Below are 26,088 nucleotides of genomic sequence, written 5' to 3'. Positions count from 1 at the left end.
ATCATCGGTGAAGAGAATGTGATGCTAGTCGTGAGCGGTCCATTCGGCATGTTGCTGGACCCATCTGTACCGCGCTGCATGGTGTCGTGGTTGCACCATGGACTTCGGGAGTGAAGCTGCGCATCATGAAGCCTATTTCTCACAGTTTGAGTCGTAACACGACGTCCTGTGACTGCACGAAAAGCATTATTCAACATGGTGGCGTTGGTGTGAAGGTTCCTCCGAGCAATAATCAATAGGTATCGGTCATCCACTGCAGTAGTAGCCCTTGGGAGGCCTGGGCGAGGCATGTCATCGACAGTTCCTGTCTCTCTGTATGTCCTCCACGTTCGAACAACATCGCTTTGGTTCATCCCGAGACGCCTGGACACTTCCCTTGTTGAGAGTTCTTCCTGGTACAAAGTAAAAATGCGGTCGCGATCGAACCACTGTATTGGCGTCTAGGCATGGTTGAACTACAGGCAACACGAGCCGTGTACCTCCTTCCTGGTGGAATGACTGGAACTGATCGGCTGTCGGACCCCCTACGTCTAATAGGCTCTGCTCATGCATTGGGCGGGTTGAGTGACATCTCTGAACAGTCAAAGGGACTATGTCTGTGATACAATATCCACAGTCAACATCTACCTCCAGGAGTTCTGGGAACTTGTGTGAGGAAAAACTTTTTTTGGTGTGTGTATCAATATCTCTTTTCGTACTGATGATCAAAATATTGCAGTTCATGAGTTGTTTTGTGGTTTCTATGAGCTTCCATTAAATGATTCAGATACCCTGTTTATGTCTGTGAAGGATATATTATTACGACACTATATTTTTGTAAACAATTGTCGTGAGAATTGCTATGACGGCGCAACAAACGTTAGCGGTAGTCTGCAAGTATTACAGTCATAGATGAAAGAAAATGAGTCCAGAGTTGTTTAAACTTACTGCTTGGCTCATTCGCTAAATTTAGTTGTCCAAGACTCATTTAACTACATTCCAGTGTAAGATATGTTCTTTCACATCTCAAAGATGCCTTGAAAGGGGCCCGGATTCGATTCCCGGCTGGGCCGGAGATTTTCTACGCTCGGGGTCTGAGTGTTGTGTTGTAATCATCATATCATCATCATCATCATCATCGACGCGCAAGTCGCCGAAGTGGCTTCACCTAAAAAGGCTTGCACCACGCGACTGGCCTACCAGACGGGAGGCTGTTGCCACACGACATTACATTTTCACCCAAGAGGCTAGGGAAATTTGGAAATATTAAACAATTGCTTTCAGATTCTCATGACTTACAAGCAGGTCAAGGTTTAAGACGGTTGTGTCCAACGAGGTGGCGCATGCGTGCTGTGTCTCTATTGGGCATAGCAAGACGAAAAAAATGATGCTGGTGCAAGAGCTAAAGGATTTGTAAAAGATCTGCCAAGATGATAACTATTGTATTCTAAAGAATAAAAAACTTAATGAAGTACTTTGAAAAGTTTCACTGAATTTCCGCATTGCTCGTAATGCTGTTTTGTCTTCAATAGAAGAGCCAAAAATAGATACTTTTTTTATCATTTTCAGAACATGCTAAAGAGAAGTGTGATGCATTGCAATTCAGTCTCCTTACCGTTTTACGCCCTAGGAGGTTGCCATTACAATTAGGAGGTGGTGACAAGCATAGCCGGCCGTAGCGGCCGAGCGGTTCTAGACGCTACAGAGTCGAACCGCGCGACCGCTACGGTCGCAGGTTCGAATCCTGCCTCGGGCATGGATGTGTGTGATGTTCTTAGGTTAGTTAGGTTTAAGTAGTTCTAGGGGACTGATGACCTCAGAAGTTAAGTCCTATAGTGCTCAGAGCCATTTCAACCTTTTTTTTTTTGACAAGCATAATTCATCAGATATTCCAGAAAAGTTGCGAATTTTAGTTTTTGAGGTAGTGGATCAAACAGTACGCAGCTTTAAAAGTAGATTTCCGTTAGAAACAATGTCAAAATAGAAAAGGTTTCATTAGATGTTCAAATGTGTATGAAGTCTTATGGGACTTAACTGCTAAGGTCATCAGTCCCTAAGCTTACACACTACTTAACCTAAATTATCCTAAGGACAAACACACACACCCATGCCCGACGGAGGACTCGACCCTCCGCCGGGACCAGCCGCACAGTCCTTGACTGCAGCGCCTTAAGGTTTTATTAGGCAAAGAAGATAGTACTTACGTTACTTCTTTTCACGGTGATGATTTCGACAGTGTGACTCTTCATAGAGATATTTAGTTAGATGTGCTCTAATAGCATAATGCTACACCAGACATCTTTCAAACTATCGTGCAATAATTGAGTAAGACATAGGATGACTAGTATGTAGCTCTGAAGAACATTATACCAGAATATCTAAAATTATTGCGACTTCTTTTAATTATACCTATATCCACATGTACAGCAGAACGTTCGTTTTCTGCACTTCGAAGTCTGAAAACTTAAACCAAAGCGGCCGTCAACCAAGACCAGTTAAATCGTGTAGCATTACTGAACACCCGTTCCGATCTCACATGGGAACTGAACCTGGGACCTCTAATTAACCAATTCATCAGCAAGACAACTGACAGGGATAGAAAGTTCCTGTCGCTCTTTACATGAAAGGTCATGCATTTTAGTTATTTTTGCAGCATTCACATCTACTACAATTATATAGGGGGTAATTATGAGTTTTAGAGTGCAACGTCATGAGCACACCGCAAGATTTTCAAAAAACGGTGCCTATGCAGTAATGTAGCCCTAATGTTATTCAGTCAGTGCAAGTTGAGGACGAAAATAGCTTTCGGATGATGTGTCGCTGCCTAGCAACTTAGCTCAATCAAACCACATACAGAAAGAAATGCAACAGAACAGTACAAAAGATAACTGAAAGACATACGCAATGAGACGAACAGAAACGACAGTGTTATTCAAAGACGGCAATTACACGGAAGTCACCGCGATTTATGATTTTCATGGACATAGCAAAGTACGGGGCATGGTCGTTAGCAGGGTGCTCGGTCAACACGAACGGCAATGCATTCTTTGCAAAGTGCTCCCACACTGGTCACAAGGTTGGTTGGCTGTGCTTGTGGTACGGTTTTCCATCTCCTCACCCCGGCGCTGTGCGCGTCAGCTCGAAGAGCCACCGATACTCGGTCCGACTGACGACGGACGGCGGGAGGGGAAGAGAGCGCGTAGGTGATCGGTAAAACCGTCGTCGGAGCCGGAGACAGCTGAGTAATGCGCCACTGAAGACACTCAGAGCTAGGCGGTCTTCTCTGACACAACCGGAACGACTCTTGGGTTAGCAGTCGTATATAGCGACCGCATGGCACCTGCTGATTTGTAGATAAGACGGCAGGTGGCAGCGTTCAGTATGGGTACGTTTGGAATTGCGCCCAGCGTTCATCAGTATAACTATGTACAGTGTCGTGTGGGCAGACAGCCGCGATAAAGTCTTCCACCGTGAGCTCGAATGGTAGTAGCCTGGGTGCTCGACAGTGAACGCGTCGACACGGCCGTCGGCATGGCAAAAGCGTAGCTCTTGTTTGGTGCCACGAAGTATTCTTTCGCACTCCGCGTCACTGACGACTTTAAAGTACGTCGTACTGTTTACGATGGACAAATGGATACCCAAAATGTCGGAAGCAGGGACATTAGCTACGTCACGTCCGCAGCTCGTGGTCGTGCGGTAGCGTTCTCGCTTCCCGCGCCCTGGTTCCCGGGTTCGATTTCCGGCGGGGTCAAGGATTTTCTCTGCCTCGTGATGACTGGGTGTTGTGTGATGTCCTTAGGTTAGTTAGGTTTAAGTAGTTCTAAGTTCTTGGGGACTGATGACCATAGATGTTAACTCCCATAGTCCTCAGAGCCATTTGAACCATTTTTGAGCTACGTCACGTAGAAGCGTTCCACTTCCAAAGCCTTTGTTCGGATGAAATCATTGCAGAATGTGAGTCGTAGGGTGGATTTTCGTAAACGGTTGGCCATGGTTCTAGCACGCGTAAGCGACCGCCGCGAAGAGTAAACAACAGCGAGCACGCGTGCCCCGCAAACGTAAACACACGACACGTCCGCACTGCACGGCTGCGAAAGCCGGGCTACCACTAGACCAAAGGTGACACAGTTTATTTTCGAAGCTATTAAAAATTCACTATTATAAATTTTCAGAACGATCTCTATGTGTTTAGGAACCAGAATGGGTATAGGAGAAATTATTTTATACTTTCTAGGTTGGAATAAAAATGTGTTACATTCAAAGTACATTATTATTTAAGAATTCATTACCTGTTTTAATGTGCGTGCGAAATTTTTCAATCGATTACAAACATCTCGATGAGAGCGCCACAGAAACACGTGGTAAGTTTCACGTTTATTTCAGTATCTCTTCATCTGAGTCAATCAATATGGTTTCTCCTATGCAAATCTCCTGGAAAGACTGTGAAGGTAAAAATTTGAGAGATTCGAGCTCACGCGGAGGCTTGCTGGCAATCGTTCCTCCCGCGGACGACTGGCACAGGAAAAGTGGGAAATGGCAATGGTACACAAAGTACGGCCTTTCACATATCAGACAAGAGGAGGAGGAGATTAGTGTTTAACGTCCCGTCGACAATGAGGTCATTAGAGACGGAGCGCAAGCTCGGGTGAGGGAAGGATAAGGAAGGAAATCGGCCGTGCCCTTTCAAAGGAACCATCCCGGCATTTGCCTGAAGCGATTTAGGGAAATCACGGAAAACCTAAATCAGGGTGGCCGGAGACGGGATTGAACCGTCGTCCTCCCGAATGCGAGTCCAGTGTGCTAACCACTGCGCCACCTCGCTCGGTATCAGACAAGAAAACCAGTTAATACTGCACTGGCATCATGTTCTGAGATCTGTTGAAAGGTTTACGTCTCTACTTCTTTGGGAAGTTAGTTTAAAATCAAATGCAAAATTGTACCAAACAGACAAACTGTTAGATAAGAGCGAGTTTATAAAAACGTAATAAAAGGATCAATTGAAGACATAAAGACTTTGGCACTTTATTTTACAGGCCCGTCTTGATCACACAAATTTTTACACTTCCTACTGCCGGTTTCGGCTACCGCCATCTTCAGGTATGTTGGAAACAAAAAAAGAGAGTAAACAACTAAATTCAATTTGCTGACGCTAAATCTATACAAGTCCTGGTGCTACATAAGAAACATAAAGAGTGTTTACATGATTAACAGCCTTGTGTACCAGCCACACATACCATAAAGTATTCGCAATGTGCAACACTTTGTCTGGTACTTTAGCTGAGATATTTGTAAATGAGCTAGAAAATAAGTTTTCTGAACAAAATCCTGACGTCTCCGAAAAAATTATCTATTACAGACGTTATGTAGATGACATCATACTTATGTACAAAGGTGACGAATGTGAAACACGCGAGGTAACAGAGAGAATGGGTGGGATGGACGAACACATTAAATTCACGGTGGAACTGGAAGAAGGAATTATACGTTTTTTGGATCTTAGGTTAAATAAAAGGGAAGGAAGGCATAATATGAGCACATTTAGGAAGACGACGACGACGATTATAAATGTCACCCCAAAAAGCACAAATAGGCATACTTTAGAGCTATGATCAACAGGATGCTAAAACTGCCTGTCACCACAAATGGCAAGGTGGAAGACTTAAGTGTGATTAGACAAGTAGCCAAGGAAAACGAATATGAGGATCGTGATGAAATGAAACTTTATTATAAACTAAGATCAAAAACTTGTGACAAGAAGGACACAATAGAACCAGAGCACAAGAAGTTTGTTGCTGTGTCGTACAAAGGCGCATTTTCCTACAGATTTGTGCAGGCTTTGAGAAAAACTAAAATAAAAATTGGATTTCAAACGAAAGGTACAGTTGGTTGTAGGCTAAGCCACAAAGTTGACAAGAGCAATAAATATTTGGAATCTGGTATTTATAAGATCGGCTGCCATGGCTCCTCACTGAAAGTAGAATATTAGGCACTTCTTACACTTCTACCAGTTACCGTCTTCTCGAACAATCACAGTCAACATATTCGTATGTTCGCGCGAACGTTCTCGTACGTTTGCTAGAAAATTTCTCAGAACTCCATATGAATCTACTTGAGTAGGACGCCTTCCATATCTTGTGATAGGTTTTATATCGATCAGACACGAAGGAATCTCAGGACACGTTTTAGATATCATAAGTATAACCAAAACAAGAGCGCTTTCGGTACACATGTAGACAGAGAAAAACATTCGGTAGGAAACATAGGCATAGGGCGCCAAAGGGACAGTTATTGTGCCTACTCGAGAAATTGGAGATTTCTGAGCACAGAAAACGGCAAGCGGAATTACTGGTGAATCAGCAGAATGAGTTTAACGTGAATGCTTATTTTGATGTATTCAGAAACCTACTAGTTTGAGCAGCGTCGAGCGCCCCAGCGGATTGTCGTGCGGTCGTGTGCGCCGGCCGCCGTCGACGAGGAGACTGGGACTTCCTCCTCAAGTTCCGCCGCAGGAAAACAAGGGAAGCCACGGCGTGCCGCCACTGAGACCACACTCCGGATGTATTATCGACCATCGATTTTTCAACTTTTAATTAACAGTCACGGCTTCGTTACTTGGATTACAATTACGTTTATGAAGACTGATATGTTGGGCTGGAAGATTTTATGTTACAGATGTTTTTAATTTTATACTTTTTATACCGGCTTTTATACAATTCTATGTTTTACCTTGCCAGGCTAGGAGCTTCACATTATTAGTATTTGCACTTCTTATGTGGATTTTGAGTATGGATCCGTTTCCACGTGTAGTACGTCAGTACATGTTTTATTGTCGGACGCTCGTTTTACCATGGGAAGTAATCTTAATTGACGTCTACCGATACCGCATTTTAAACATTACATTTGCGATACTGGTTAATCATGTACCCTAGCTACAGTGCCCTCTGCTGGGCATCAGTTTCCTTGTATAAATAGCAGACACATTCTGATCATCGCTAGCGGTTACTATGTTTCTACATGTTTAGCTTGACGTTGATACTACATCAGAATATTTTATGGTATGTATGGCTGGTGTACATGGCTGTTAGTCATGTTAACACTTTTTATCTGTCATATGTAGCACCAGGAATGTATAGATTTAGCGCCAGCATGTTGAACTTAGTTCGTTATACACTGTTTTCGTTTGTAACAGATCTGAAGATGGCAGTAGCCAAAACCGGTAATAGTGAAGTGTAAAAATTTGTGTGATGGAGGCGGACCTGTAAAATAAAGTACTAAAAGGAGTCACGTATACAAGAGATGTGACAGACCCGCCAGGTTGGCCGAGAGCGCTAACGCGCTGCTTGCTGGACTCGGGTTGGCGCGCCAGCCCCGGATCGAATCCGTCCGGCGGATTAACGATGAGGGCCGATGTGCCGGCCAGCCTGGATGTGGTTTTTAGGCGGTTTTCACACATCCCGCTAGGTGAATACCGGGCTGGTCTCCATGTTCCGCCTCAGTTACACGGCTCGCAGATATCAGAACACTTTCGCACAATTCCATGGATTACACTTGACGCAGACATTTGGGGTACATTAACGTGCCAAATCCGATTAACAATGGCTGACCCTGCGTAACTGCGGGACAAGGCTCAAGCGATAGATAGAAGTATACAATAGATGTGACTGGAATTGCTTCTGGCGTCACTGAGTTATACTTTTATATAATCCCTTTTAACTTTCACACTCAGCTGTAGGGGTGCTAGGAGACTCTTACTGTCACAGTAATTTTTCCAGATTGCGAGTGACAGATGCGCCCAGATTGGAAAAAATTGCTGGAGGAGCTGCACCAGTAAATCGACTGAAATGTCACAGACTATTTCTGCAAGAGGTACCTTACATACTTCGCGCCCGTGAGGGCTGTGACGCAATCTACTAAGCACAGCCACGATTGGCAGTTGTGCTATTCGTTAATGCTATTTTGTCACGCCCTTTTCATCTCTACTCCCTCTCCTACTCCAGGTAGGTGATTCTTACCCACATACCACTGCACTGTCATCCATTTCTGAGCTATATTTAAAATTTCAAGTCCATATATAATCGTGAACCTCTTTTAAAAATCCGTTGCAAAATTTGTACCGAACAGAGAGACAGACAAGAAAGCGACCTAATAAAAACTTGTTAAAATCGTTCATTTGAAAATGCGAGGAAGTATGATGGGTGAAAACTTGTAGAAACACATCAAATCTTGACAGGTTTCAGAAGACTGACTGCTGCAGGGATGAACTAACGTAAAAAATTCATCTAACCAGCTTTTGTACTGCCTACTACGACAGCAACGTAGTTTCTTTTTATTTAATGGATGATTGGACCGCTTTAAGTGAAAGGTGTTGTGGCAAAGCGCTCGTTAATGTTTGCTGTAAAACTTTTGGCAGAAGTAGGCGGGAAATTCTTGAAATAAGAGGGCAGAAGCACCAACCCGATTCCCATTACTCTGTCTGCATGAGAATGGAGGTGAAATAAGGCAAATTTCACACCTGTTTTGAGAAAAAGGTTCATCGCATACTCCAACGCGCTTTACATCATTCTAAGCGTCTTTCTTAATGCTCTCAGATGCTGGCAAAGTTGTGTTAGAACAAAACCACCCCGGTATCTGCCTGCTCAAGATATTTAGGAATGTTAATTATATCAATTACTAGTCGTATTAACCACATACAAACATATTTGTCCATTCGTGTGCTCTCACTGAACCATAAACATTGTAAAAATATTTGGAAACAACTTTTGATGTCATAGCGGTACTGGGTAACTGAAACAGCCAGTCCAGATTGGAGCAATAATTTTTTAATTCTCGTAAAGGGTTTCAGTTTAAGTGTGCATTTTGAGGTCAGAAGTTCTGAAACTATAACAAGATGGTAGCAGTTACCGACACAGCCATCTTTATACTTCTAAAATTGTTTTTAATCTGTTCATGAATTTTCATAAATTTTGTGACGAATCCTAGCATAATGCTGAGCATGAGGCGGGTCACAAATTGTTTTTGTGGCCCACCTGTAGGACAAGCTACGGCAGGGATGGCAATACTTCCGAGGCTGCTTGCCCATGGACATCATTAGAGTTCGGTGCCATATATTTGCTTGGCCGAGTGTATCGGTTATACTAGACACTTTGGATACATCATGTACGCGAAGAAATGGTTCTGTGTCATGCTCAACAGAGGACAATGTTTTTACGTTCTGGCCGCTTCAAAATGGCTTCAAATGGCTCTGAGCACTATGGGACTTAACTTCTGAGGTCATCAGTCCCCTAGAACTTAGAACTACTTAAACCTAACTAACCTAAGAACATCACACACATCCATGCCCGAGGCAGGATTCGAACCTGCGACCGTAGCGGTCGCGCGGTTCCAGAGTGAAGCGCCTAGAACCGCTCCATTCTGGCCGCTACTATCATGTTTACTACATGACATTTCGGCGATCCATCTGCCACCATCATCATGTGCGATTGTTGAGTACACAACTACGCTGGAACTAAATGTACATCAGAAACGGCGGCTCCCTTACATCTCGGATACAGGCCACTGCCCCCTACGAAGCGAAGAATTGCAGCGCTGCCGGCGGTAGAAACTGGCAAAAGTGATAAATCGCCAACTAAGCTGTAGTGGCTCGAAGAAGACCGTTGTTGTTTTATATCAGATAAAATAGGATTCCATATCTTGCTTAAAGGAAAACTTTTATCTCTATTAATAATGTCATCACATAACCGTATTTCGAAGGATTCCTTAGCACACAATACCAGTAACGAGAAGCCGGAGCAGTAATTTGCGTCTCTTTAAATGACATTTTATGCCCTTCATTGAGACAATGTTCGGCGCCGGCAGATTTGTCAGGCTGGCGCAAACGTATGTGACGCTGATGTTCCACACATCGGTCATGAACAGTGCGAATAGTCTGTCCAATATAAGCCTTTCCACAATGACAGGGAATTTTGTAAACTCCCGGCTTTCTCAATCCCAAAGCATCTTTAACAGATACAAACCGGGCTCTGGTCTTGGCCAAAGGCAAAAGAACACATTTAATATCATGTTTCCTGAGAATTGTAGAAATTTTTGTGTCCGGCGCTGGTTCACTTGATGGTCCAAAGAGAAATGCACGATTAATTTGATGATCGGTATATCCGTTGAGCTTGAATACAGACATAAAGGCGATCCAGCTCCTGTGTCAAATTTTCGGAATCAGGAATGGCATAAGCTCTCTCGACCAGTGTACGTAGAATTCCAATGCGCTGATGTGGTGGATGACATCTCATAGAATGGAAATAGCGGTCCCTATGTGTGTGGGCATTAAATGTCCTTTAAAAACTAAACTTAACTCCTCCCGAGCAGGCTATGAAGGCCCAACGTGTCATCCTCAGACCATAGGCGTCACTGGATGCGGTTATGGAGGGACATGTGGTCAGTACACCGCTCTCCCGACCGTATGTCAGTTTCCGAGACCGGAGCCGCTACTTCTCAATCAAGTAGCTCCTCAGTTTGCCTCACAAGGGCTGAGTGCACCCCGCCTGCCAACAGCGCTCGGCAAACCGGATGGTTACTCATCCATGTGCTAGCCCAGCCCGACAGCGCTTAACTTCGGTTGATCTGACGGGAACCGGTATTACCACTGCGGCAAGACCGTTGGCAAACGTCCTTTAAAGAAACGCAAATTATTGCTGTGACTTTTCGTTGCTGAGATTGTGCTGAAAAATCCATCGAAATGTGACTATGCGATGACATTATTATTAGACATTATGTGGCGATAAGGTTTTCCTTTAAGCTAGATATGGAACCCTATTGTATCTCATGTAAAACAACAGCGGTCTGCTTTTTGAGCCACTACATCTTTCGCCCGTTTCTACCGTCTGCGGCGCTGCAATTCTTCCCAGGGGACAGCTCTTCCACTTCTCCCGTAGGCGCAGTAGCCTGTATCCGGAACACAAAGGAGCCGCCGTTTCTGATGTACATACAGTTGCGCCGTGTTTGTATACTAAGCTACTCAGTAATCGCACTCGAATTGGTGGTTAGATGGATCGCCGAAATATCTTGCAGTGGAGACGATTATATCCGCCATCATACACGTGAAGAGCATAAATATATAAGGCGCCGGGAAAGTCTACGGAATTACAAAGTGTGGAATGGTTGGAGGAGCTTTCCTTTATAAGGCCTGGCATTCACTAAACAGTCAGCAATCGTTCACACGCCATCAATGGATGTACATATAATTTTATTTTGTAACAATGTTCGTCGGCCAGAGTGGCCGAGCGGTTCTAGGCGCTATAGTCTGGAACCGCGCGAACACTACGATCACAGGTTCGAACCCTGCCTCGGGCATGGTTGAATGTGATGTCCTTAGGTTAGTTAGGTTTAAGTAGTTCCAAGTTCTAGGGGACTGATGACCTCAGATGTTAAGTCCCATAGTGCTCAGAGCCATTTGAACCATTTGAAATGTGGATGGGTGAACGCAAAACAATTAGTTTACACTGACGGGCGTGTCCCGCCTAGTCATGCAGCTACGGCCATGCAGAAAACATCAGGTACTAAATTATGTGAAGTACTTGCATGAAAATTGTTAGACTCAGCGAAAAACAGCTAAGACACTAAAGTGAGTACATATGAAGCTACCAATGATCACAAAATCTGCGCTTTTACAGCTAACACCCTGGATATTTCAGAACCTCTGATAAGAATATTGTCGCTTGGACTGAAACTAATTTCCAGAATTACGAATAAGTAACTGTTGTGACCCAAACTGATTGTTTCTGTATTACATAGAAATATGCAGGTGAATAAACGCCACTTGTATTTCGATATCCAGTTCTTATCCTTTTGCTGTAGCAACAGGCTATATGTGGCGATACGCACTGCCTTGGCCACGATCGATATCGCCAGTAGCCATCCACTGCTGTATAGAGGCCTTCTCTAGACCTCTAAATGAATTACAGCACTCATCGATACGCATCTATTTTTGTCCTGTGCGTCCCATAATGTCATCCATTCAACTCCCTCTCTTCATTAAGTGGTCATCTGATTCTTTTCTTATCTCTTGAATCCAGCAAAGAAGTCCTTATATGTACCATCCATTTGTCTGGCTATCTCCTTGTTACATCCGTCGGACTCATAATTACGTCTTCTGTTTCTATCTGATTCTCCGACCCACTTGTTTACCTGTTTGGCCTAATAATTCCCACGGTGCAACTCTCCATCGATCGATGAGCAATTTTTTCTCAAGAACAATAGATGGCTCACTGCCACATGTAAAAACAGGTAGCACACACTGAAGACTGCAAACATTTTGTTCCAGAGTCAATGTAAGTTTAGTGCTGAAGACTACGAGTACACGTAGTTTACTTTAAGCAGTCAAGGCGGTTGCTTTTTACTCTTCTGGTGGTGTCTTTAAGTTTCCATCCAGTCGTCTTCAACTATGCTAAAAATAATATCGCATGAACTGAAAAAATACTTCGTAGTTAATATGTATTACTTTACGATCGAAATTGTAAACCACATCAGTCTTACTACTAGTTATCTGTCTTCGCACTTTCAGTCTGGTTCTATTACGTAGTTCCATTAATTTCTGCAGTTGGTCTGCAGTGATGCAAACAATACAGCATCTTTAGGAGAACTAACACGTTCTCCGCCTTCGATTTTGTAGGTTCAGAATCTGTGATGCCGAGAATGATTTTAGCCTAGTGGAAGCTCTAGCACCGAGGGATACACTTTTGTGCACTAACACAGGTTGAACGAATTGTAACGCAATTAGAGAGACGTTTTAGGAACGTAAGATATAGCTGTCCAGTCTGGTCCCATTAGAAAGAGAGAAAGTATGCCACTGGCCATTAAAATTGCTATACCACGAAGATGACGTGCTACAGAAGCGAAATTTAATCGACAGGAAGAAGATGCTGTGATATGCAAATGATTAGCTTTACAGAGCATTCACACGAGGTTGGCGCCGGTGGTGACACCTACAACGTGCTGACATGAGAAAAGTTTCCAACCGATTTCTCATACACAAACAGCAGTTGACCGGCGTTACCTGGTGAAACGTTGTCGTGATGCCTCGTGTAAGGAGGAGAAATGCGTACCATCACTTTTCCGACTTTGATAAAGGTCGGATTGCAGCCTATCGCGATTGCGGTTTATCGTATCGCGACATTGCTACTCGCTTTGGTCGAGATCCAATGACTGTTAGCAGAATATGGAATCGGTGGGTTCAGGGGGGGTAATACGGAACGCCGTGCTGGATCCCAACGGCCTCGTATCACTGGCAGTCGAGATGACAGGCACCTTATCCGCATGCCTGTAACGGATCGTGCAGCCACGTCTCGATCCCTGAGTCAACGGATGCGGACGTTTGCAAGACAACAACCATCTGTACGAACAGTTCGACGACGTTTGCAGCAGCATGGACTATCAGCTCGGAGGCCACGGCTGCGGTTACCCTTGCCGCTGCATCACAGAAAGGAGCGCCTGCGATGGTGTACTGCCGGCCGCGGTGGTCTAGCGGTTCTAGGCGCTCAGTCCGGAGCCGCGCGACTGCTACGGTCGCAGGTTCGAATCCTGCCTCGGGAATGGATGTGTGTGATGTCCTTAGGTTAGTTAGGTTTAAGCAGTTCTAAGTTCTAGGGGACTGATGACCATAGATGTTAAGTCCCATAGCGCTCAGAGCCATCTGAACCATTTTTTTTTTTTTTTTTTTTTTTTTTTTTTTTTTTTTTTATGGTGTACTCAACGACCTGGGTGCACGAATGGCAAAACGGCATTTCTTCGGATGAATCTAGGTTCTGTTTACAGCATCATGATGATCACATTCATGTTTGGCGACATCGCGGTGGACGCACATTTGAAGCGTGTATACGTCATCGCCATAGTGGCGTATCACCCGGCGTGATGGCGTGGGGTGCCATTGGTTACACGTCTCGGTCACGTCTTGTTCGCATTGACGGCACTTTGAACAGTAGATGTTACATTTCAGATGTGTTACCATCCGAGGCTCTACCCTTCATCCGATCCCTACGAAACCCTGCATTTCAGCAGGATAATGCACGACCACATGTTGCAGGTCCTGTACGGGCCTTTGTGGATACAGAAAATGTTCGACTGCTGCCCTGGCCAGCACATCCTCCAGATCTCTCACCAATTGAAAACGTCTGGTCAATGGTGGCTGAGCAACTGGCTCGTCACAATACGCCAGTCACTACTTTTGATGAACTGTGGTATCGTGTTGAAGCTGCATGGGCAGCTGTACCTGTACACGCCATCCAAGCTCTGGTTAACTCAATGCCCAAGAGTATCAAGGCCGTTATTACGGCCAGAGTTGGTTGTTCTGGGTGCTGATTTCTCAGGATCTATGCACCCAAATTACGTTAAAATGTAATCACATGTCAGTTGTAGTATAATATATTTGTCCAATGATTACCCGTTTATCATCTGCATTTCTTCTTGGTGTTACAATTTTAATGGGCAGTAGTGTAAAATAAAATTAAAATCTCGTTTCCAAGCACAGATTCGAGCTGCGTTTGCAGTTACGGGTTCAGCGGTAAGAGGCACGGGGCAATAGAGCCATTAATTAAAAAACTAATCCTGTGACTCTGTTATTCATTAAAAGTGGGTTTCCCGAGTCAACAGAAGCTACTGATAGTTTGCCTGGACACAGGTCTGTCGAATGGTGTGTGCGGAGCATGTTCCGTGATCACCAAGCATTTAGTTCATGAAATTCATAAGATGGCGCAAATCTACACATGTTGTGGCCGTTATTTCAAAATCCAAGGTGTCGTGGAGCGACACCAATGCTTCATGCGGTCGGAAGTCTGGCGCTATCGCCCTGGACTGCTGACCTGTGCGTAGTCGGATCCACCTGGCCCTGGCAGAAAGCTATGTGACCACCGGCATCTTCGCTCCCAGTTAATTTTTGCTCTCGAAGGAAACAGAGTGTGAGGATCGAGGTAGAAAAACTTCTGAGAGACATCTTCTCAACCTCAGTTGGTTGCAGTTGTTGGTGGGCTTTACATCGTGGCCAGCAGTAGTCCGGTAATTGACGCCATATTCACGATACGCCTCTATCACAGTCGTAAATAGTTAACGTCCAACTTTAGCTAAGAAGCTCGCGGTGGAATACTCGCAGCCCATCCGGCTGACAATAAGCTCAAAATACGCGCTTCGTTCCGCTAGGAATTAGCTTCGCTGTATCTACAATGCTAGAGCGCAAATCTCTGTCTCGCCTTTCCTGTATGTGTGGTCGCAACTCGTGTATACTCATGGCTCATGACTTTCGTTTGTGATTCAGATCGTGGAGATTCTGTTTCTAATTTTCTGCGTCAATTTTATCTCTGTGGACTGGAATGGTTATCATACTGCTCCTATGTTTTACGTCTTTTCGCATACTTTTGGCTTGGCCCACAGGAAGCATGAGGAGCGTCTGTGTAGTCAGATCTGTGGACTGGCCAGTTCCCCACTTTCTGTAACAAGACTGCCTCCCATTTAGATGTTCAAAATGATTCAAATGGCTCTGAGCACTATGGGACTCAACTTCTGAGGTCATTAGTCCCCTAGAACTTAGAACTAGTTAAATCTAACTAACCTAAGGACATCACACACATCCATGCCCGAGGCAGGATTCGAACCTGCGACCGTAGCGGTCTCGCTGTCCCAGACTGAAGCGCCTAGAAACGCACGGCCACTTCGGCCGGCATTTAGATGTGTTTTCATAATATACCCAGTTTTACTTGAGCTGTCTGACATTTACGGTTATGCAGTGTCCCACTGATCCCTTACTTAATCAATTAATTTTAATCGCCAAACTAAATCCATGTAGCACGAGATGGAACCCAATTCCCCAACGATCTTGGACAGGAGGAGACTGTCAGATGAGTTGATTTTTAATCTGATGGCAGGGAAGACGCTAACCGGCAGTTGTAAGATGGTATCTAGGCCTCCGTACGATCCCTAATTTCATGTTATCTTCGTGACCATAACGCGAAATATACTTTGGCGGCAGTAGAATCGTTCTGCAGTCGGCCTGAAATGCCGGTTCTCCATATTTCCGCAATAGTGTCTCGTGGAAGCAGCTTCGTCTTCCCTGCAGGTATTCTCAATTGAATTCACGCAGCATCTCAGTAATACCTGCGTGATAGCAGCATGCCTCTGAATTGCTTCGATATTCGACTTGGTGGGAATCCCCAAACACTCGAGCGCTACTCAAGGATCGGTTGCACAAGGTTTCCATGCGCCCTCTCCTTTACAGATGAGCTGCACTTTCTCAAAATTCTCCCAATAAAACGATCATTCGCTTTCTCTGCTATCATCCTGAGGTCCTCATGCCAATTCATATCGCTTTGCGAAGTTATGCGTGGATATGTCTAGCAGCACACTATTAATGTTATACTGGAACGTTACAGGATAGTTTCTCCTACACGTCCGCATTAACTTACATTTCTTCTAAATTTACAGCAAGCTGCCATTCATCATACTAACTAGAAATTCTATCTAAGTCGACTTGTATCCTCCTACAATCACTCAGCGATGACACCTTCCAGTAGACCACAGTGTCTCCAGCCCACAGACAGATAGATGCCTGCTTCCGACAGGAGTTGTGCCGTGCACATGGGGAGGAGGAGCGCCGGTATTAGTCTTCCCTGAGGCATTCCTGACTAGTCTCTGATCAACACTCGCTGCCCATTATAAAACTTGTTTTCTCATAGTTCAATTTTAGGCCGACTTCAGAGCAGACTACCACAAGTTGACTAACTAATAATTGAAATTCTTCTCTACTATTTGCGAACAGAAAAATATCATCGACGAACCTCAGATTTGTTAATGTCTTTGCCAGAATTTGTATTCCCTTTCTTTCCCAATCCAATTTAGACATTACTTTTTCGAGGATAGCTGAAAATAGAGTTACATTGTTTTACAACCTTTTCCATGTGAATTTCATTGGTTCCTTCAAATACATTCACAAGCACTGTGGAGGTTTGATATATCTTGCATAAGACCTTAACATTTCCCTGATCTAATCTCTGTTCTGTTGGAGCGTGAGACACAGGTGGTTGACTCATCGAACCGAATGCCTTTGGAAGATTTATGAAGGCAAGCCAAAGCGGTAGATGGTATTCATTTGTTTTCCTAATTGTTCTGCGTTGACTGAGGAGGTGACCAGTTGTACTAAAGCCTGCGCGGAACCCAGCTTACTCAGTGTGGTGGGTTAGGTCAAGTGTAGCGCGTAGTCTGGCAGTCCAAATTCAAGTAAAAACTTTGTACAGTATGGAAAGGACGCTGATAGGGAGATATTTTTTTATATCTGTAGTAGCACATTTCCTATGTATTACAATGATTTTGGATTTATTATAACCTCTTGGTAGTTTTCCACTGTGCAAATAACTCGGAATTGTGTTAGCTGAATGCTTTATAGGTTCGTCATCCACCAGCTGTAAGATACCGATTGAGATATCATCACTACCTGGAGCCGTTTCTTTCTTCGTCTTGTCTGCAGCATGTCTGCCTTCTGAGGGAAGTATCTCTGGGATTTGGGAAACAAGAGTTTCCAATTCGTCTAGGATGAAGGTATCATTTTTGACTGAACTGTACAGATTACTGTAAAAAGTCTCAATGTATTGTTGTGTTTCTTTCTTATTTGTAATTCGGCCTTGATCTGTGTCGGACGTTATTAGCTGAATATTTTCAATCATAAACATCCGTTTGACAATATTTAAACTAGATTTTATTTTCAAAACAGATTTTCAGCAAAACAGACTTTTAGCATATCGTCTTCATAATTCTCTGTCACCTTCCACGTTCTTTCTCAGAGCCTTGCAGTGTTCTGTATAGGCTATTGTTTACTTTTCTGTTTTCTTATATTTGTCTGTTTATACTTTAGTTTTTCTTCTCTTCTCCATCCAACTTATCGTTTTGTCAGCTTTTCTTGTTAGGTTTGTGATTTGCACAAGCCACTTCTTCAGTTGTTTTGCGTAGTATCTTTGTTACTGCATCTGCTTAACAGTTATCTATTTATACACATTTAATTTTACAGTAATATTAGTCTCAACTTGACACACTCACACAAGAAGAAAACTTTCATAACGACTTGTGCATTACGTACAGCGGTATCATTGAGACTTGCACGGCTGCTTCTTGGAAGGCCACTCACAGGCTCAACATTTATTCCTTAATCATGATTATCGTGCATTAATATTGATCATCTAAGATCGGTGTTGCTGGTTTGCGCGGTATACTGAGGAAGACTGGAAAGGTTTAAAAGCACTGACGCTCGTTCAGTATATTTTGCAATATTTACTACACGATCACGGTGTTATTGCACATGGTAACCCTTGGCAGTTATCGGAAACACGCGGTGATGTTACTAAACAAGTACAGTGTTAAGAATGAAATTTTCACTCTGCAGCGTAGTGTGAGCTGATTTTGAAACTTCCTGGCAGATTAATACTGTGTGCCTGACCGAGACTCGAACTCGGGACCTTTTCCTTTCGCGGGCAAGTCTCCTACCTTCCTAACTTCATAGAAGTTCTCCTGTGAACCTTGCAGGACTAGCACTACTGAAAGAAAGGATATTGCGGAAACATGGCTTAGCCACGGCCTGGGGGATGTTTCCAGAATGAAATTTTCACTCTGCAGCGGAGTGTGAGCTGATTTTGAAACTTCATGGCAGATTAAAGCTGTGTGCCGCACCGAGACTCTAACTCCGGACCTTTGGCTTTCGCGAAAGGCAAACGTCCCGAGTTCGAGTCTCGGTCCGGCACACAGCTTTAATCTGCCAGGAAGTTCCAAGTATAGTGTTGAGTAAGGGAACCGTATCGCTCGCACTGTGAACGCTTTACCGACAGTTGTGCATATACTATCAAGTCATTCAGCTTTTGCTCGTGAAATATCAGTAGAAAAACTCACGATATACCCGTTGTAGCGTCCTCACTCTCAGGTACAATAATACTGTGATCGACTAATAGAACTGTGTAAGAGTGATATTGCTCAATACACTTCTGATCATCCCGGGACCGAGAGAAATTCATTTCTCCTAGAATTGGAGAATGACAGAAGATCAGGAAATGGGGTGGAAGATGCATATGAAAGCAGCGCGTGGTACTTTGAAGAAATGAAGTTCCTGATTACTCAGGAACCGCCAGACACCTCGTTGTCCACATTATCGGAAGAGGAGGAGGAGATTAGTGTTGAACGTCATTAGTGTTGAAGGTCCCGCCGACAACGAGGTCACTAGAGACGTCGAGTGCGGACACGTTCGCTCGGTAGGCAGAGCTCTGACTAACGTGTGTCAGGCATAAATACTGTATTGACACAATCATATTTAGCCGTTCTTGGTTTCAAACTTTCACTTCAGATGTTGACGCATCATTATTGTATCAATAATTCAGGAAAAGTAATGCCCGTTAGACTCATTGGCCAGAAATGTCTGTTTTGGGTGCCTCGGCTGACGGCTGTTGAATAATGTAGCTTTTCGCCAGCGTGATTCACTGGTATGAACGCCAAATTTAAAACAACACAAAATCTCCAAGATTGGCGTTGTTTTACTGGCTGTCGTAACTTAGCGAGGATATCAGTGCGAGATGCCTTTAATAACTTGCACAACGAAATTCTGCGTCGCAACCTGAAAGAATATCCGGATAAATTCCCAACATATGTAAAGTACAGCAGCGACAAGACACAATCTATTCCTTCATTACGCAACAGCGATGGTAATGTTACCAATGACAAAGCAGCAAACGTGAAGTTAATAAATACTGTTTCTGAAATTCTTTCACCGAAGAAGACGGATATTCCAGAATTCTAATCAAGGTCAGCTGCCAACATTAGTAACTTAGAAACAGATATCCCCTGTGTATCGAAGCAGATTAAATTACTCAATAAAGGCGAGTCTTCCGTCCAAATAGCACTCCAATTACGTTCCTTTTAGAGTACACTGATAAAATAGCCCCATACTTAGCAATCATATACAACCGCGCCCTCAACTGTAAGGTGGTTGTGGTCACAACAGTACTCAAGATAGGGACTAATAGTAATCCGATTAGTTACAAAAATGGTTCAAATGGCTCTGAGCACCATGGGACGTAACTTCTGAGGTCATCAGTCGCCTAGAACTTAGAACTAACTAAACCTAACTAACCTAAGGACATCACACACATCCATGCCCGAGGTAGGATTCAAACCTGCGACCGTAGCGGTCGCGCGGTTCCAGACTGTAGTGCCTAGAACGGCTCGGCCACCCCGGCCGGCGATTAATTACAGACCCATATCACTGACGTCTATTTGCAGTAGGTTTTTGGAACATGTGCTGTGTTTGACCATCATGAATTACCTCGAGGGTAACAGCCTATTGACGCACAAAGTAATGAGTGCTAGCTACAGGATACCTCAAACTAATTCCATATTTTTAGATTTCCAGAAGGTTTATGACGCAGTTTCTCATAAGAGATTTCCAATCAAATTGCGTGGCAATGGAATATTGCTTCTGTCGCCCGACTAGATTCGTGATTTACTATCAGATAGGTCACAGTTCGTAGTAATCGACGGAAAATCATCGAGTAAAACAGAAGTGATACCTGGCACTCCGCAAAAAGGTGTACATAATGCATATAAAAGATTTAGGAGACAATCTGAGCAGCTCTCTTCGACTGTTTGCAGATGGTGCCGTCATTTACCCTCTAGTAAACTCATCAGAAGGTCAAAACCAACTGAAAAATGGCGTAGACACGGTATCAGCGTAGTGCGAAAAGTAGTAATTGTCTCAGAATAAGGGGAAGTGTGAGGTTATCCACGTGAGTACGATAGTCCGTTAAATTTCGGTACACGATATGCCACACAAATTTCAAGGTTGTTAATTCAACTAAACACCTGGATATTACGATTACGAACAACTCAAATTGCAACGATCGCATAGACAACGTTATAGAAAAGAAAAACCCAAAGACAGCGTTTTATTGGCAGAACACTTACTAAAGACATTGTGTACAACACGTTCGTTCGATCTCTGCTAGAGTATTACTGTGCCCTATGACATCCTTATCAGATGGGATTGACGCAAGACGTCTATAAAGACCAAAAGAAATACGCCTCGTTTGGCATTATTCCAAAATAGGACAGATAATGTCACGGATGCGATAAGCGAGTTGAGGCGAAATTCATTTCAAAAAGAAAAAAAAGGTGTTTTTCGTTGCTTCGAGATCTTTTCACGAAATTTTAATCACCAACTTTCGCTTCTGAATCCAGAAATATTCTACTGTCACCAGTCTACTTAGCAGTGACCGTCCTAACAACGTAAGAGAAATCAGGCGGGAAAATAAAAATATGTAAACCTATTGTTCGTCCTGTTATGAAAAATGCAGCAGAAACGGAAAAGATAAGACAAAAGTTGACGGTGGTTGAAATGAGGGTGTAAGGTGTCAGGCAAATCCAACACCTTCCACGGAAACCCTGACATGATAAGCAAATCCAGTAGTATGTCGCATAGCTCCGAATAAATCGTGACATTAAATTAACCAAAGTAATACGAGTAACGAGTGAGCAAATGGAATACCACAGACTAACAGAAGAATGCCTAAATGCATGTCATACCATCCCACCGTGAGATAGGTGCAGTTCCGAGGGGAGAAACGAGAACAGAAGCCGAGAGCAGAACCGTGTTAAGCGAGAAGGCCCTACAATAAGGGACAGACACCCACGTCGTCAGCTAACCGCTACGATCACACCACCCGCAAGTTTTTAGCGTGAGACTTTCTCGGGTCTCTGTTACGTTGCAAACTTTAAAAACATTGCCCCACCACGAAAAGTATAACGTTTCTCATTGGATAGACAGAATTTTTGTAGGCAGAGCTTAAGGTTAACATTGAGACCCTGATTGGTCAGATGAAAACACAGCCAGACAGTTTTTTTTTTTTTACCCAACTTCGGTAAATTGTAGTAAGGAGAAGTTAGGAGAGAGTTGCTTTCGAGACGGCGAGCTGGACGGAGCTGCGCTGACCGCCGCCCCCTGACGCACACCGACAAGGTAATGAACGCACGCGATGCCGCATAACAGCGCATAAAGCTTCACTCAGAACTGCAGAAGTCTCATCTGTTACATCCCCTTTTTGCGTAATGCTAGTGTCGCTCGTCAAGTAAAGCTCATGGTGTTCACATTTGCCACTTGAAGTAAAAATCTGAAACGCGATGATTTTTCTGTTATATAGTTATTGAGAAGCCACATCAGCAACTGTAATTTACGACAAGTTAGATAAGTAATTAAAGATAATTGAGGGTCACTGTAGACCATTTTGATAGTTTTCTCTTTTGTGAAACTTAATTTAAACCTAGATTATAGATGTGATATGGCATAGGTCATCCTTCGATACATTGTAGAAGTTGGAAACCCATTCAGGGAATATTCGTTCACATTTTTGTTGAACGCAGTTGGTTTTTATCATCCTGTATTAAAACATTTCCTTTTATCAATAGTGCAATTTATAAAGAATGTTTTGTGAGTAGAATAAAATTTCCAGTGGTAAACTTAACTGCTTTTTCGACGTTATTTTACCAGCTAACTAAAAATAGGAAAGCCTTGAACCCCTTCCACTAAATTTAGTTAGTACTAAGATTCTTTTACAGGGAGTGCAGTGGAGCTGACGCTGAAATCATTAAGTATTTGGTTATATCATCGCTTGTCTCACTGAACTCTTCTGAATTCTACATGTTATGTGTGGTCTGGCGTCTCCTTACCAGCAACAGGTCCCAGGTTCAAACTAGTCAATTCTCTAAAAAACACGCTCAGAGCGTCGTTGCGCGAAAGTGGTAGGGAGACACGACTTAGAACAAACAGACACCACACAGAATGTTTAGAAGGGTACTAAGACAGAACCAAGGTTTCACCATGCGGTCCAAAGAGTAATTGTGTAGATAACAGAACAATGTGGAATACAAGATATAAATAAATGAAAACAAGAAAAAGTAACTGGAAGGACGGTAAGCGACAACCTAGAAGACCACCCAAGATATGGAACAGCAGCTGCTCCGGTACATCCAGGCAGATAAACAGGGGAAGAAGAAGAAGAAGAAGAAGAAGAAGAGTTTGTACGGAAATATTTAAGTGTTCATTAGAGAAATAGTCTGAAGGTGGTTCAAAGAATTCTCTGTCAGGTACTCAAGTGTGAAAGGCAAAGTAGTCACGTAAATGTAGATCTGATGTATTTTCAAAGATTGACGCTCCGCTGCTCATGGTGGACCGTAGTCCAGCTCGCAGGGCAGATACACTGTCGGAGGGCCGTTAGGTGGCGTCGATTGATGCAGCTTTCCGCTAGGAACGCCGCTGTGGGAAACAGCTCGTCTGAAGAAGGGACGACGTCCGCCTTGTTTACCAGTCGCTCTCTGCCCGCAGCCGACCTTCACACCGCGTCAGCGCGGTCGAGGTTGATCCAATCCAGAGGCGGGGCAGCCGGCGCGTCACGCAGGCTGCGAGCACGCAAGCTACGCCGGCCAGCTCAAACGCTCTGGGGTTGTGAATAAACGCTCCCATGAGCCATTGTGACGGACAGTGTTTATAGTCTCCGTTAGTGATAGTAAATACGTGGTCCCTATAACTTCGATATGGAGTGCTATGTTGAGCCGAATTGTAGCAGTAACTCGCAGATTGGATCAGGGTGCTCAGATTTAATATAGAAAACAGTACGAATGCAAAATGGTTACAGTACTATAGGAATACAAATAGAAACCAGCTTTACAATGGGGTGCTGATAACTCATTGGCTGTATAAAGAAATAATACGTTTTCTTAGGTTTCAAAAATAAGTAAATAAATTATTTGCTCAACATATTTCCCGTTGAGTTCAACACATTTATGGCATCGTTGTTGCAGCTTGTTTAATACATACACATGTGGTTGTTGTTGTGGTCTTCAGTCCAGAGACTGGTTTGATGCAGCTCTCCATGCACATATACACATAAACAAAAATTAAAAAAAAAAAAAATCGCCGGCCGAAGTGGCCGTGCGGTTAAAGGCGCTGCAGGCTGGAACCGCAAGACAGCTACGGTCGCAGGTTCGAATCCTGCCTCGGGCATGGATGTTTGTGATGTCCTTAGGTTAGTTAGGTTTAACTAGTTCTAAGTTCTAGGGGACTAATGACCTCAGCAGTTGAGTCCCATAGTGCTCAGAGCCATTTGAACCATTTTTTAAAAAAAAAAATCGATGGTGCTGTTAACTACTCATTTGCAGCCTTCCTAGCTCTCTCAGTATTTGGAAATCGTCTTCCTTTTAGATTCAAATGGTTCAAATGGCTCTAAGCACTATGGGACCGAGCGAGATGGCGCAGTGGCTAGCACACTGGACTCGCATTCGGGAGGACGACGGTTCAATCCCGTGTCCAGCCATCCTGCTGTATATTTTCCGCGATTTCCCTAAATCGCTCCAGGCAAGCGCAGGGATGGTTCCTTCGAAAGGGCATGGCTGACTTCCTTCCCCGTACTTTCTTAATCCAATGAAACCGATGACCTCGCTGTCTGGTCTCCTCCCCCAAAACAACCCCACCCAACTTAACCCACTATGGGACGTAACATCTGAGCTCGTCAGTCCCCTAGACTTAGAACTACTTAAACCTAACTAACCTAAGGACATTACACAGATCAATGCCCGAGGCAGGATTCGAACCTGTGACCGTAGTAGCAGCACGGTTCCGGAATGAGGCGCCTAGAACCACTAGGCCGCAGCGGCCAGTTCCTTTTAGATGTTTCTTGAGGGTTGGAAACAGGTATTAGTCTGAGGAGGCCACTTCAGGTGAATAGGGTGGATATTTGAGGATTTCAAAGTGAATATACGTCTTTTTGCGTTTTCTTGGAGAAACGAGATTCCTTTCCTTAGCTTTCCTGGACGGTTTGAGACCATTTGTTGCTTCAATTCGTCTATAAATGCAACACAGTACTTTGCCGTGATAGTTTTACCATGTTATAAGTGCTAAATAACTAGGATTCCATCTTTATCCCAGAACACGGAGGCGAGCAACTTGTCTGTTAATCCAGCGCCATGTTCACTTTAAACCTGTTCAGTAAATAAAAGCCAGTGTTATTGCCTAGCAATTAATACTATATATAACTTACAGAACAAGGTTTAATACCAAAACATTAGAATTAATCCACTTCCATTGCGATTAGAAGAAAGCTATGGACTCTCAGCACCCCCTGACACTTTCAGAGTAGTGTGAGACAAGTAATTAATCTGGCGAAGTAATTACAGTTATGGCAAGACATTTTTATGTAGTAGAAGTGCATACACTTTTTTTAAACTTACAATTAGAAATGAATGGTCCTGATGAAAGGAAGTTGTTGAAATGGAATGGAATGCAATGATAATTACTAATACTATTTGAAAAATTCTGTGTGAACCTTTTCCTATTCCATATAATTCGAAACACGTGTTTAAACTGAAATAGTTTAAAGTATAGTCCGAACTGAATGGAGTACACTGGTTATTGAAGCAGCACACTGTCACCACTTATTTGGTTAAAGAGATAACCAGTGAATTGTAATCTGCATGCAAAAACAAATGCTTTGGTTAGTTACTCGACAATATTGTTTACTCTGAATTCCCTAAAAGGCTGTATCTGCAGTTTCAGTTCTCTTTCCCCAGCCACTAAGCATCGGTAGTGTGACTTTGGAAACGTGTCTGAATGCTACACCTTTACAGCTATTGTGCCCAGTATGCTTCCTCTGTTTCCATTAAATGTGCTCATGTTACTAAAAGAGGTCACTAAAGACGGCTTGCGTTGCTATTTAGTTTGTAAATTTTTACATGAAGCAGATACCACACGACTGTGAAATGTACACAGTACGAATCTCCTGTAAATTTTCCTTTTCATGAGCACGGAATTTTCTCAACATAAAAACTTCAGCATCAGTGTGGCCATATCTATAACCGTTTATAGCGGAGCTTACTAGCAAAAGTGACCCCCAAATCTCGACTGTGTGAATACTGGAGTTTTGCGACTTTTTTTGCAATTAAATTACCAATATCGGCTTAGTATGAGGTTTATGATTTGTTTGCAAACGTAACGATGCTGTTATCAATTCGAAGCTGCCCACAAATCGAAGCATACTGCCGAAAGTAAGTACATGGTGT

General features: G+C 43.5%; 1 long non-coding RNA gene across 2 annotated transcripts in view; it reads right to left on the bottom strand.

The window, feature by feature from the left end:
* The window catches only part of LOC124777765, a 1,006,492-nt gene that overhangs the window by 872,853 nt on the left and 107,551 nt on the right, over positions 1-26,088 (bottom strand). The window lies entirely within an intron of this gene.

Source organism: Schistocerca piceifrons, chromosome 2 (genome assembly GCF_021461385.2).
Source record: "Schistocerca piceifrons isolate TAMUIC-IGC-003096 chromosome 2, iqSchPice1.1, whole genome shotgun sequence".
Lineage (NCBI taxonomy): Eukaryota > Metazoa > Arthropoda > Insecta > Orthoptera > Acrididae > Schistocerca > Schistocerca piceifrons.
This window is presented reverse-complemented; position numbering and strand designations above follow the sequence as displayed.